We start from the raw sequence: 15,679 nt of genomic DNA, 5'->3' as shown, positions 1-15,679 counted from the left end.
GTTCAAGCTTTATTGGTTTCTATTTTGGGGATTTAACTGTGATAGTATGTGTGTTTCTCTCCTTGTTGAATTTTTATTTACTGTTTTCACTTTCAACGATGATCTAGTCAGGTGAACAAAGTCTATAAACAGGAATATATAAGATACCTGACAGAAATTTGAAAACAATTGTATAAGTATGATTGAAGGGGGAAATGTCTTACATTCTACATACAGTACTTCTCCAGTTAGTATTTTTTCTTGCTGACATTTTGGCAGCTATTCTCTGGCCATAATTGCAGTCCTAGATGATTCACTAACTCTGGACATAATTTGGAGCTTGGTTAATTCCTGATGATTTGAACAAAGAAATGGAAAGGCAATTTATATTGTGTGTAATATAAAGAAAAATGCACTTCATTTTATTTTTTTATATATATATATATATATATATGTGTGTGTGTGTGTGTGTGTGTGTGTGTGTGTATGTGTATGTGTATATATATATATATATATATACAGTGGTACCTTAAGATACGAACCCCTCGTCTTACGAACAACTCATGATACGAACCCGGGGTTCAGAAAAATTTTGCCTCTTCTTACGAACTTTTTTCGAGTTACGAACCTGCGTTCGGAGACTGCTGGGAAGCCCCGCGGCTGTTTTAAAAGGTAACAGCCGGGCGGCGGGGCTTCCCAGAAGCCTCCCGAACGCCGAGGCAAAATTTTGCTGAACCCCAGGTTCGGTTCAGGAGGTTGCTGGGAAGCCCCCCAGGCAGACTGCGACCTTTTAAAACACCCGCGCCGCTTCGCAGCTGTCTCCCGGAGCCGAACAGCAAAGCCTGAAGCTGAACAGCAAAGCCGAACTTCCGCATTCGGCTCCAGGAGACACATGGGAAGCGGCGCGGGTGTTTTAAAAGGTCGCAGCTGGCCTGGGGGGCTTGCCAGCAACCCCCGCACCCCGAACCCGGGTGTGGGGGGGTGCTGGCAAGCCCCCCAGGCCGGCTGCGACCTTTTAAAACACCCACGCTCTTCCCTCACCCCCGCCCCCGCAAGGCATCGCAGCGACAAGCGGGTTTTTCCGACGCGGGTCTTATGCGCCCGAGCCGGGTTTCCCCCCACATCCGGGCCCACGCACCTGTTCCAGCGGGCTATTTTCCGCCGGTAGTAACGCAGCGCCTCCTGCCCGTTGAGCAGCTTCTCGGCCGGTCTCTCGGGGGTGCTGTAGAGCGGGTGCGCGAATAGCCTCCTCAGCTTGGAGTGGGGGGGCCTGGCTGCTCAGGTTGGCGGGCGGCCGAGTCCGGAGCTTTGGACCGGCGGCGACGGCGGCTTCTTCGGCGGGGCAGGAGCAGCGGGGCTCAGCCGTCTCCGTGGCCGGACCGAGGCGCCGCCTCATTTGGGGCCAGAGGTGGAAGTAGAAATCGGCGCTGAGCAGCGCCCCGAGAAGCAGCAGAATGAGCAGCCGGTCGCGCCGGGTCCCCATCATGGTCAGCGCCGGCGGCTGGGCGAGAAGCAGGCCGGGCGCGAAGGCAGCGGCGCACGGGCGATGCCGGGCCGTGGGTGGGAAAGGAAGGCGAGCCACGCGCCTGTTTGGCCGCGAGAGCCCGGGCGAGTCCCGGCAGGGCCTCTGCCCCGCTGCCGCCGCAGGAGCAGGTGGGGGAAGCCGAGGCAAGGGAAGCAGCAGGCAGCGCCCCGCTTGTGGCCGAGAGGCGACCGGCTGCATCTTTGCCCGGTGGCCTCTCCCGAGTAGGCAGACCGTGCCGCCTCTGGAAGGATGGACGCGTTGGGCGTTTGTTTGCATCACGTGATTGACCGGGTGAAATAAAAGATCTAAAAATCCCTTGTCTCCCCAACCCGGATTGAATACGGGTTGGGGAGACAAGGGATTTTTAGATCTTTTATTTCACCCGGTCAATCACGAGATGCAAACAAATGCCCAACGTGTCCGAAAGCCAGAGACTTTGGCTAGAGGTCTCTCCGACGAGCTCCGGTTCTCGTCGGAGAGACCGCTTGCCAAAGTCTCTGGCTTTCGGACACGTTGGGCGTTTGTTTGCATCTCGTGATTGACCGGGTGAAATAAAAGATCTAAAAATCCCTTGTCTCCCTCCGGGTTGGGGAGACAAGGGATTTTTAGATCTTTTATTTCACCCGGTCAATCACGAGATGCAAACAAACGCCCAACGTGTCCGAAAGCCAGAGACTTTGGCTAGAGGTCTCTCCGACGAGCTCCGGTTCTCGTCGGAGAGACCGCTTGCCAAAGTCTCTGGCTTTCGGACACGTTGGGCGTTTGTTTGCATCTCGTGATTGACCGGGTGAAATAAAAGATCTAAAAATCCCTTGTCTCCCTCCGGGTTGGGGAGACAAGGGATTTTTAGATCTTTTATTTCACCCGGTCAATCACGAGATGCAAACAAACGCCCAACGTGTCCGAAAGCCAGAGACTTTGGCTAGAGGTCTCTCCGACGAGCTCCGGTTCTCGTCGGAGAGACCGCTTGCCAAAGTCTCTGGCTTTCGGACACGTTGGGCGTTTGTTTGCATCTCGTGATTGACCGGGTGAAATAAAAGATCTAAAAATCCCTTGTCTCCCCAACCCGGAGGGAGACAAGGGATTTTTAGATCTTTTATTTCACCCGGTCAATCACGAGATGCAAACAAATGCCCAACGTGTCCGAAAGCCAGAGACTTTGGCTAGAGGTCTCTCCGACGAGCTCCGGTTCTCGTCGGAGAGACCTCTAGCCAAAGTCTCTGGCTTTCGGACACGTTGGGCGTTTGTTTGCATCTCGTGATTGACCGGGTGAAATAAAAGATCTAAAAATCCCTTGTCTCCCTCCGGGTTGGGGAGACAAGGGATTTTTAGATCTTTTATTTCACCCGGTCAATCACGAGATGCAAACAAACGCCCAACGTGTCCGAAAGCCAGAGACTTTGGCTAGAGGTCTCTCCGACGAGCTCCGGTTCTCGTCGGAGAGACCTCTAGCCAAAGTCTCTGGCTTTCGGACACGTTGGGCGTTTGTTTGCATCTCGTGATTGACCGGGTGAAATAAAAGATCTAAAAATCCCTTGTCTCCCTCCGGGTTGGGGAGACAAGGGATTTTTAGATCTTTTATTTCACCCGGTCAATCACGAGATGCAAACAAACGCCCAACGTGTCCGAAAGCCAGAGACTTTGGCTAGAGGTCTCTCCGACGAGCTCCGGTTCTCGTCGGAGAGACCTCTAGCCAAAGTCTCTGGCTTTCGGACACGTTGGGCGTTTGTTTGCATCTCGTGATTGACCGGGTGAAATAAAAGATCTAAAAATCCCTTGTCTCCCCAACCCGGATTGAATACGGGTTGGGGAGACAAGGGATTTTTAGATCTTTTATTTCACCCGGTCAATCACGAGATGCAAACAAATGCCCAACGTGTCCGAAAGCCAGAGACTTTGGCTAGAGGTCTCTCCGACGAGCTCCGGTTCTCGTCGGAGAGACCGCTTGCCAAAGTCTCTGGCTTTCGGACACGTTGGGCGTTTGTTTGCATCTCGTGATTGACCGGGTGAAATAAAAGATCTAAAAATCCCTTGTCTCCCTCCGGGTTGGGGAGACAAGGGATTTTTAGATCTTTTATTTCACCCGGTCAATCACGAGATGCAAACAAATGCCCAACGTGTCCGAAAGCCAGAGACTTTGGCTAGAGGTCTCTCCGACGAGCTCCGGTTCTCGTCGGAGAGACCTCTAGCCAAAGTCTCTGGCTTTCGGACACGTTGGGCGTTTGTTTGCATCTCGTGATTGACCGGGTGAAATAAAAGATCTAAAAATCCCTTGTCTCCCCAACCCGGATTGAATACGGGTTGGGGAGACAAGGGATTTTTAGATCTTTTATTTCACCCGGTCAATCACGTGATGCAAACAAACGCCCAACGCGTCCATCCTTCCAGAGGCGGCACGGTCTGCCTACTCGGGAGAGGCCACCGGGCAAAGATGCAGCCGGTCGCCTCTCGGCCACAAGCGGGGCGCTGCCTGCTGCTTCCCTTGCCTCGGCTTCCCCCACCTGCTCCTGCGGCGGCAGCGGGGCAGAGGCCCTGCCGGGACTCGCCCGGGCTCTCGCGGCCAAACAGGCGCGTGGCTCGCCTTCCTTTCCCACCCACGGCCCGGCATCGCCCGTGCGCCGCTGCCTTCGCGCCCGGCCTGCTTCTCGCCCAGCTGCCGGCACTGACCATGCTGGGGACCCGGCGCGACCGGCTGCTCATTCTGCTGCTTCTCGGGGCGCTGCTCAGCGCCGATTTCTACTTCCACCTCTGGCCCCAAATGAGGCGGCGCCTCGGTCCGGCCACGGAGACGGCTGAGCCCCGCTGCTCCTGCCCCGCCGAAGAAGCCGCCGTCGCCGCCGGCCAAAGCTCCGGACTCGGCCACCCGCCAACCTGAGCAGCCAGGCCCCCCCACTCCAAGCTGAGGAGGCTATTCGCGCACCCGCTCTAAGCACCCCCGAGAGGCCGGCCGAGCCCGCTGGAACAGGTGCGTGGGCCCGGACGTGGGGGGAAACGCGGCTCGGGCGCATAAGACCCGCGTTGGAAAAACCTGCTTGTCGCTGCGATGCCTTGCGGCGGCGGGGGTGAGGGAAGAGCGTGGGTGTTTTAAAAGGTCGCAGCCGGCCTGGGGGGCTTGCCAGCACCCCCCCGCACCCCGAACCCGGGTGCGGGGGGTGCTGGCAAGCCCCCCAGGCCGGCTGCGACCTTTTAAAACAGCCGGAAAGCCGTTTTTTGGGGGGGGGTTTTTTGGTTGCACGGATTAATTGACTTTACATTGTTTCCTATGGGAAACAATGTTTCGTCTTACGAACCTTTCGTCTTACGAACCTCCTCCTTGCACCAATTAAGTTCGTATCATGAGGTATTACTGTATTGCCTACTATGCACCTTTTTTGCACTATATAAATTAGAATTATCTTATGTTCAAATTATAAAGAAGACTTTTCTTCTGTTCCAGATTTACACAAATCACATGCTCCATTTAGTCATCCCATGAGTAAAAATTCCTTGTGGAAATTAAGATTTATTATACTGATTAAAAACATTTTGACTTGGTGGGTATCTGATATGAACAGATGTTAAAGTGTGACCAGAAGCTGTAAAGAGGCCGAATCCTTCTAATTTTATATTGTGGCCTTGTCAAAGAAAGGGAAAAAATGTCTCTAGTATTATATAAATATTATGGTCTTCTGTTTGGGGTAATGAAGTCATTAGGCAATTTATGATGTGCCTATTACCCCCTCTGTAGTATTGAAGGATTGCTGCAGGGAGTTTATATTGGTGATAGCATTATATAAAATAAACCTTTTTTCTTTTCTGAAGTCAGAAAATATTTGAAGCAATTTTGGGTATTAAATCTAAGAAACTTAGCATTTGAGTTTCAGTGTTTTGAGAAAAAGAAAGGGCGGTATGTGCTTCAAAACCGAAGTATAAGAGATTCCTGGGATACGCATTCTGCCAATGCTGAACCAATTGCTGAACTTTCATTGCTAAGATGTGCAATATCTGTTTATTATTTCGTTCAATCATATCTGATTCTTGGAGATTGCCTGGAATGCCCCCTCCCCACACCCAGAAGTGGTTTGCCATTGTTTCCTTTCTAGGGCTGAGAGACCATGGTTTGCCCAAGTTCACCCAGCTGGCTTTGTCCCCAAGGCAGAACTAGGTTCTAGTTTCTAGCCTAATCCTATAGAGAATTGGCAAACTACACAAGTTACCCAAGAAAAGCTTTTATAACTGTACCAATAGTTTGGAAATGTCTTAAAGGTAAAATGTGCTGTCTGAGTGCAAAAGTTCTCTGAATTGCCAATTGATTACTTATTGTGCTTTACTATTTTCCCTGTTTCCAGAGAGAGAATTGTAACTTAGTATATCTGATCAAGTAGACTGATGTGTGTAGAAAAACATTATAAATATATGGGGCATGATTGTTTTTCAAATATCTTTTGATGTAAAAGGCTGGTTTCTGAAGTAGGGAAATGGTGAGGAGATGATGAAGTTGAAAAGCTACCTATCCTTTAAAATTACAGGTACTCAACTTACAACAGTTCATTTAGTGACTGTTCAAAGTTACAATAGCACTGGAAAAAGCGACTTATGACCATCTTACACACTTGTGACTATTGCAGCATCCCCATGGTCAAGTGATCAAAATTCAGATAGCTGGCAACAGATTCATATTTATGATGGTTGCAGTGTCCCAGGATCATGTGATCACCTTCTGTGACCTGACAAGCAAAGTTAATGTGGAAGTCAGATTCACTTAACCATGTTACTAAGTTGATAACTGCAATGATTCACTTAACAACTGTGGGGAAAAAAGGTCATAAAATGGGGCAAAATCAACTTAAATGTCTCATGTAGAAACAAATTTGGGGGTCAGTTGTGATCATATGTCAAGATATTAACTTATTTGGATTTTCTACAGTGGAAAAAGTGACAATAGCTGAGTAGTGGATGACGTTTCTTCCAGTGGATTCAAAGACGAGGAACATTCTTGTTTTTTCAATGCTGGAAGTAAAAACTAAGGATATATTTCCCCTCAAAATGAAAACAACTTTTCTAGCAATGGAAGACAACAATATTTTCTTCTCTGATAAATTACCTGACTGCACTTTCAAGCCAAACCATGAACTAAACCATTCCCTTCAAAAACTAGTTCTTTGAATTTTGCGATGTTGTGATATAAAGCAGAATTTGCCTATTAGAGCAGTTCGCACAAAAGCTAATGAGAGTGCAAAATTGTTTGCAAAAATGCATGTCACTCAGCCAACCTCTATAAAAGAAACTGATATATATTTTAAATACTGTATATCCTAAATTTTTAAAAATGCAAATGTATGTAAAGCAGATAATGCATACTAAATTATAACATGTTTTTGTATAAAGTAAGACATAATGAACTATTTGAGGAGTTTAGGAAATCCTTGCAGAGAAAGAAAAGAAACCAGTTCTTAGGTTGAAAAAGATTTGTCTTCACAATTGTAAACTCAAATATCTTGTGATTGTGCATTTCCATACAAATCGGACATGGAATTCCTTTTCAACTTTTATTTCAGCATCTTTAAGCTGGAGGCACATGATTTTTAATTTTGACTAATCATTTTGACTGCATTTAGCATCACAAAAACAGGTATCCAAAAATCTCCCGGTTCCATTTGTTGATATTTCTAGTTATATTTATTGTATGTTTTAGCAGTGGCAGAATGCCAACCACCTTACTGTAGTGTGCTTTAACTTTTACAAGAAAATCCAGTACGTTTTAGAAATCAAAATCGCATGTCTACTTGTACTTACTAATTTTAAAGATCACATTCCTATAATTAGTGCTGAACTTTTAGTAGCTTTCTTGCTGCTAAAATTAGCATTTTGTTGTTGGGAGTTTTTGCATGTCTATAAAGATCATACCAGTCAAACACCTCAGCAAGGATAGTTTATTAAAAATGTGTTCATTAAAGCATCTGTTTTGCTTGTGCCACCTTAGTCTGAAAACTAGAATTAGTAGTGTGCAAAACTCCCAGTCACAGATAATTTGTTTCTTATTTTCTCCACATATCCATGCTCCCTTAATTTGGCTCAAACTTAGCAACTTCTGAAGAGCCACAGGTTTCTCCTTACTCCCAAGTAAGAATTATATTGAATGACTAGCTAATAAGATGCTGGGTTTTATGACTGGAAACCAACTAGGACATATGTTTTTATAAAGAGTAAGCCCCAATATTCCAAATACCTTTCTCCTTTTAATCCTAAAGCAGAAATTATAAAAATTGTTATCCATTTCCTAAAGCTAAGGACATGCAACAAAACAGGTAATCCTATGATTAATATCAGAGTTCATATCCGAGTCAACTCATTGTATCGAGAACCAAACTTGCAAAAGCTTGATGCCTTAAATGTAAATAAATGACTACTGCAAATGTTTGTTTTTGTTCTCAAGTGGAATGATGTGGAATAATCATGCAAAGTACAGTTTTATACGAATATAGGGTATATTAACTTCAAAGTAGTATTTATGATGTTCTGTGTTTTGTACCCTGTTCAAATGTTCCAAAGCTAAAGATTTCACCTTGCTTGTTCCATGCACTATGTAAAACTAATTACTTTCAGCTCTGCAGGGCAAGAGATTTATTATTATTATTATTATTATTTATTGGATTTGTATGCCGCCCCTCTCCGTAGACAATTATAGTAAACGTGTCCTCCATGCAGTGGTGGGCTACGAGCCAGAACGCTAAATTACACTCGCCACCACATCTCATAAGTTCTTGTGGAGCCACCGTGATTTTGCTGCTGCACCTGTGGAGGCAGCAAAATAACACATGGAGTTGCAGGTGCGCTAAAGAAACAAACTTTCTTGTTTCAATATACAGTACTATCTAATTTGATCATAGGTGAGGTGAGTCCTTTCCATTCTGGTGCCTTCAGTAACTCTACAACTCATGATACAACTCATCTTAAAATTGGAGTTTCTGAACTGTTCCTTCACAAAGACAACTGAGCAATGTCTTTCTACATGGCTGTGAGCACAAAGTTATCCATATTTCCAGCCCAAATGCTTTCAGCCATACTAGTGTCTCTGTATTCAAAATAACAGAGCACCTGGAGCGAAAATAACTACATGAAATGAAAGCTCAACAAATATCATATGCATGCTTCTTTTATAGTCTCACCTACTGAATTCAGAGATTCTTATGCCCAGGTAAGCATGCTGGAGCAGCAGAACAGGTATGGAAGCTACCTTTCCAGGTCTAATTCCAGTTGTCTGGTGAGAATGTTTTAATGGGAATGCAACGTGTAGGATAATGGTTTAAAAGTGAAGTCTTTCTCACTGCACATTTCCATCCTAATTTACTTGCCAGTAGGAGGTCATAATTGCACTTGCTAAATAAATTTTTTTTTAAAATGTCAAATGAGTTTGATCTTAATTGCTATGCTTTTATGTCCCCCACCGCATTCCCCCCCCAACAGTAAAGATATCCAACTAGCAAGTTTTTCCCATATTTTTCATGTGTTTTATGTGTGCCTTACAGACTAAGAATGCTTTGTCATGCAGAGGGATCTGGTGATTAATGCAAAGGAAGTGACGGCAGACTGATCAATTGTGCAAGTTTTCCCGGAAAGTACAACCAGGAAATTACAGTAGTTTGGCACCACCACTGGATCAAGAAACAAAAGACACCTGGAGAAAAGTGGATAAAAGAGTATATGTGTCTAAATATGGATGTGAGCCAAGGAAGAACAGCAAAGCATCAATACTTATTCTTACAACCCAGAAGCTGTGCTTGAGCCAACCCAGACTGATATGAGAAGGATGGGTAGAAGTTATGTGACTGAGCCTCTATGAGAAATTTGCAAGGCATGTGGAAGATAAAATCATTCATATTCAGTCGGAAATGGAATTTTGCTGGACAAATTCTTGACAGACAACAGAAGCCATATGTCGCTAGATGAACTGAAAGCAATTTGATTCTGTTGACCTTGTGGAAGTAGATCCGATTCTTCATTGGTTCTGCCGTATATAGATTACGTCCTGGTTCTCATTGGTGAAAGCTACCTGGAAGATACCAAGAGCCTGGATAAGGATGGTGGTTGATGTGTCCTTAGATAACAGTAGCTCTGCCTGCCTTGGAGGAGGAGGAAAACAAGTTTCAATCCAACTTTTTTATTACTACAAGTACTGTACAACTCAACTTACAACCATTTCTTTAGGGACCATTTGAAGTTACAACACTGCATCAGTTTCCGGTCACAATTGAAAGTGTTGGTTATGACCTATAAAGCCCTTCATGGCACCGGACCAGAATATCTCCGGAACCGTCTTCTGCCGCACGAATCCCAGCGACCTATTAGATCCCACAGAGTTGGCCTTCTCCGGGTCCCGTCGACTAAACTGTCGTTTGGCGGCTCCCAGGGGAAGAGCCTTCTCTGTGCTGGCCCTGACTCTGGAACCAGCTCCCCCCAGAAATTAGAGCTGCCCCCACCCTTTTTGCCTTTTTTAAACTCCTTAAAACCCACCTTTGTCGTCAGGCATGGGGGAATTGAGATACCTCCCCCGGGCCTATACAATTTATGTATGGTATGTCTGTATGTATGTCTGCTTAATAATGGGTTTTTTAAAAAACGTTTTTAAATTATTAGATTTGTCATGAATTGTTTTATTGCTGTTGTGAGCCGCCCCGAGTCTACGGAGAGGGGCGGCATACAAATCTAATTAATAATAATAATAATCCCCATAGTCACAATTTGGATGTTTGGCCACTGGTATATATGATGGGTTGCGGTGTCTCAGGGTCACGCCATCACCTTTTGCAACTTTCTGAAAGGGAAGCCAGATTGATACTTAATACAAGCAGTGATTTGCTTAACAACTGTGGCAAGGAATGTCAAAATGAGGCAAAATTCACTTAACAAATGTCTCGCTTAGCAAATTAAATTTTGATCTCCACTGTATGTCAACCACTGTAGTTATCTCCAACCTCCCTTCGGCATGGAGCAGAGACTACATTAATCACTCTTGTAGATGATCTAAATAGAATAGAACAACAGAACAGAATTCTTCATTGGCCAAGTGTGATTGGAAACAAGGGATTTGTCTTTGGTGCATATGCTTTCAGTGTACATAAAAGAAAAGATACATTTGTCAAGAATCATGAGGTACAACACTTAATGATTGTCATAGGGTACAAATAAGCAATCAGGAAACTATTAATATAAATGATAAGGATACAAGGAACAAGTTACAATCATTCATTCATAAGTAGGAGGAGGTGGGTGATAGGAATGATAAGACTAATAGTAATAGTAATGCAGCCTTAGTGAATAATTTGACAGTGATGAGGGAATTATTTGTTTAGCGGATTGATGGCGTTTGAGAAAAAAAGTGTTGCGTCTAGTTGTCTTGGTGTGCAGTGCTCTACAGCGTCAGATTGCATGGTCTGACACTTCTACTATGCCCCTATTATGATATCTGCATTCCTCCATCCAGAGAGTGCTGTAAAGCATTGGGTGGTATATAAGTGTAAATTCTATTGCTATTGTTAATATTGCACTTTATATTTAAGTATAGTTAAGATTTTTTTCCAATATAATTGCTGGGGCAGATTGATACAAACATGGCTGAAAGATTATCCCCAAGAAGACAGCTAGAGTTCTGGCAAAGTGTATCAGTAATGAATGATTTGCATAACCCCAACAGGTTTCATTCAATTCTGGAATAAGTTAATGATAATCTCTACACTAATGTTTCTGTTTAATCATTTAAGGCAGTGTTTTTCAACCAGTGTGCCGGGGCACACTAGTGTGCCGCGAGACATGGTCAGGTGTGCCGCGAAGCTCAGAGAGAAAAAAAGGAAGAGAGAGAAAAAAAGAGAGAAAGCAAGAGAGAGAGAAAGCGAGAGAGAAAGAGCGCGAGAGAGCTAGAAAGAGAACAAGAGAGAGAGAAAACAAGAGAAAGAAAGAGAGAGAGAGAGAGAGGGAGGGAAGGAGAGAGAGAGAAAGACATAGAGGGAGGGAGGGAGGGAGGGAGAAAGAAAGCAAAAAAGAGGAAGGAAGAGAAAGAAAGAGGGATGGAGAGAGAGAGAAAGAAAGAGGAAGGGAGGGAGAGAAAGAGGGAGGGAGGAAGAAATAGAGTGAAGGGGAGGAAGAGAGAGAGAGGATTTTTTTGTCCAAACTTTTTTTAGCCGCCGCCCCCTCCCTGCTCAATGTGCCCCAGGGTTTCGTAAATGTAAAAAATGTGCCGCGGCTCAAAAAAGGTTGAAAATCACTGATTTAAGGATAGCCTACATCAAATAATTGCCACACTTTTTTTCTTGCAGTGTTTGAGAATTAGCCCAGAAGGATAATACAGGTATAAGTGTAGTGATTTTCAAGAGGATGCAGAGTTGCTCTGTCCTTTTAATATTCATGTGTATTTATGTATTTGTTTATGTTATTTATTTAGTATTTATGTGATCTTTTCAATAATTATTGAAAATCACTACCGTGTCTTTATTCAGAAAATGCTGTTTGTGATTATACAGATACCCTATTGTTATTATTTTGGATGACAAAGATTACTTAATTACTTAATCTACCTTTGAAGAGTGTTCGGAAACTTCAGATCGTGCAGAATGCAGCTGCAAGAGCAATCGTGGGCCTCCCCAGATATGCCCATGTCTCAACAACACTCCACGGCCTGCACTGGCTGCCGATCAATTTCCGGTCACAATTCGAAGTGTTAGTTATGACCTACAAAGCCCTACATTGCATCGGACCAGAATACCTCCGAGACCGCCTTCTGCCGCACAAATCCCAGCGGCCGATTAGGTCCCACAGAGTTGACCTTCTCCGGGTCCCGTCGACGAAACAATGTCATCTGGCAGGACCCAGGGGAAGAGCATTCCCTGTGGCGGCCCCAGCCCTCTAGAACCAACTCCCCCCAGAGGTTAGGACTGCCCCCACCCTCCTCGCCTTTCGTAAGTTATTAAAAACTCATCTTTGCCACAAGGCATGGGGAAACTAACACACACACCAATTGTCAAGGCTGGTGTATGGTTTGATTGGTTGTGTGATTATTATAAGGGTTTTAAATTGCATTTTAAAATTGGATTTGTACACTGTTTATGTTGTTGTGAGCCGCCCCGAGTCCTCAGAGAGGGGCGGCATACAAATCTAATCTATTATTATTATTATTATTATTATTATTATTATTATTATTATTCATTTTGCTGACAAGTTGAAGAAAAAAGATTAGGGGACTTGAGTCTAAAAGATATGAAGAACAGTTTCAGGAATTGGATATATAGTGATCCCTCGTTTTTCGCAGGGGATGGTTTCCAAGACCAACAGGGAAAAATGAATTTCCGTGAAGTAGAGGAAATATATTTTTTTATGTATTTACCAGAGATTAGAACGGCCCCCACCCTCCTTGTCTTTCGCAAATTATTTAAGACCCGCCTTTGTCACCAGACATGGGGGAGTTAAGTTATCCTTTCCCCCTAGGCTACTACAAGTTATGCATGGTATGTTTGTGGTTGTTTTTTTTTATAATAAGGGTTTTTTAGTTGTTTTTATTAATTCGATTGTTCATGTTGTTTTACCACTGTTGTTAGCCGCCCCGAGTCTGCGGAGAGGGATGGCATACAAATCCAATAAATAATAATAATTTGGACTTTTAAAACCCACCCTTTGCATTAAACAGTCATTCTATAATGTTTCTGAGCTGGAACTACATGTGATATCCTACCAGTTTCTTTAACAGAGAACAGTAGAATTGTAGAAGAATTTTATGGATTTTTAATGGATTTAAAATTTTCAATGGATTTAATGGATTTAAGCCGCCTTTGAAAACCCATGAGGTAGCGAATCCGCAAAAGATGAACCTCGAAGTAGTGAGGGATTACTGTATCTAATTTAATGAAAATAAAGACTGGGGTGACATGGTCACAGTGTTCCAATATCTAAGGGGCTGCTACAAAGAAGAAGGGGTCAATCTATTCTCCAAAGCAGTGTTTCCCAATCTTGGCAACTTGAAGATATTTGGACTTCAACTCCCAGAATTCCCCAGCCTGCGAATGCTGGCTGGGGAATTCTGAGAGTTGAAGTCCAAATATCTTCAAGTTGCCAAGGTTGGGAAACACTGTTCCAAAGCACCTGAAGCGCAGGACAAGGAGCAATAGATGGAAACTAATCGGGGAGAGGAGCAACCTAGAACTAAAAAGAAATTTCTTGACGGAACAATTAATCGGGAATGGTTGTAGGTGCCCAAACACTGGAGGTTTTTAAGAAGAGATTGGACAATCGTATGTCTGAAACGATATAAGGATGTTTGCTTGAGCAGGGAGTTGGACTAGTAGACCTCCATGGTCCCTTCCAACTCTGTTATGTAGTTGTTGGAGTGGCTTATTTGAGTATTCTGACTCTTGGTTGACATTTTGGTTATTAATAGGTCCTTGGTATTAGAATAGAATAGAATTCTTTCTTGACCATGTGTAATTGGACACACGAGGAATTTGTCTTTGGTGCATATGGTCTACGTGTGCTTTATTATACAGTATTATAATAATAATACAGTGTTCCCTCGATTTTCGTGGGTTCGAACTTCACGGAAAGTCTATACCACGGTTTTTCAAAAATATTAATTAAAAAATACTTTGCGGGTTTTTTCCCTATACCACGGTTTTTCCCACCTGATGACATTATATGTCATCACCAAACTTTCATCTGCCTTTAATAAATATTTTTCAAATAAACTTTAATAAAGAGACATGGTGAGTAATAATCTGAATGGTTGCTAAGGGAATGGAAAATTGCAATTTAGGGGTTCAAAGTGTTAAGGGAAGGCTTGTGATACTGTTCATAGCCAAAAATAGTGTATTTACTTCCGCATCTCTACTTCGCGGAAATTCAACTTTCGCAGGCGGTCTCAGAATGCATCCCCCGTGAAAAGCGAGGGAACACTGTAATATAATAATTTATTATTACATAATAATAATATAATATTACGGAAGAAATAAAAGGTTATGGTTTTTAAAAAAAATATATAGCTTATTGACAAATATTATTATTATTATTATTATTATGATTATTATTATTATTATTATTATTAATTAGATTTGTATGCCACCCCTCTCTGGAGACTCGGAGCGGCTCACAACAATAAAACAGTACAAATTCAATAGTTAAGGCATGTTAAAACCCTTAATATAAAACACAATCGTACTACTCATACAGACCGTACATAAAGCGGGAATGGCCCAGGGGAATCAATTTCCCCATGCCTGACGGCAGAGGTGGGTTTTAAGAAGTTTGCAAAAGACAAGGAGGATGGAGGCAATCCTAATTTCTGGGGGGAGTTGATTCCAGAGGGCCGGGGCCGCCACAGAGAAGGCTCTTCCCCTAGGTCCTGCCAGACGACATTGTTTCGTCGACGGGTCCCGGAGAAGGCCAACTCTGTGGGACCTAACCGGTCGTTGGGATTCGTGCGGCAGAAGGCAGTCTCAGAGATATTCTCATAAGTTGTAGAGAGAGTGGTTTTATTGCAATTCAGAAGCCAAATATTTGGCTTCTCAGCAATTCTGCAGAATTTCCTCAATTTGACATGATGGAGATCTGGAGAAAAGAGTGCCATCTTCTGAAGGAACAGAGCTATAACATATCACAGTATCCACATTTGCCTTTCAGACAGAACATTGTTTCTTCAATGAAAGAGATGTAGACTTTATTTTATTTTTTCTAGGTATCACTGACGTGTCTCTCTGGATAGAAAGTATGGGAAAGGCAAGAAGAGGAACCAGGTGGGGTTTTTTCACCTGAAAAATCTACCCAGTAAATCTCATGCTTAAATTTGTAAAGGTTTATAAAGGTTTCAAACTGAAACAAATGTGGATTTGGAAAGCTAAATGCACCCTAGAACAGTGATGGTGAACCTATGGCACATGTGCCACAGGTGGAACGAGGAACCATATTTGAGGGTATGCCCTATGTCAGTTGCAGCACAGATGTGCCTTCTGGCCAACTGGTTTTCGGCCTTTTATTCAGCCGTTCCACGGAAGCTTTCCTGAACAATGGAGATGGTGAAAAACGGGCCTTCCAGAAGTCCGGAGGCTTTAGTGAGGCTTTAGTGTGCATGCGGGGGGCAGGGCAGTGTGTGTGGGGTTATGTGGATGCGGGGGGGGTAGAGCAGGGGTTGCACTCATGCATGAGGGGCATTGCATTAGG

This window comes from Erythrolamprus reginae, chromosome 2, assembly GCF_031021105.1.
Source record: "Erythrolamprus reginae isolate rEryReg1 chromosome 2, rEryReg1.hap1, whole genome shotgun sequence".
NCBI lineage: Eukaryota > Metazoa > Chordata > Lepidosauria > Squamata > Dipsadidae > Erythrolamprus > Erythrolamprus reginae.
The sequence above is the reverse complement of the archived record's forward strand: the minus strand, read 5'-3'. Positions refer to the sequence as shown.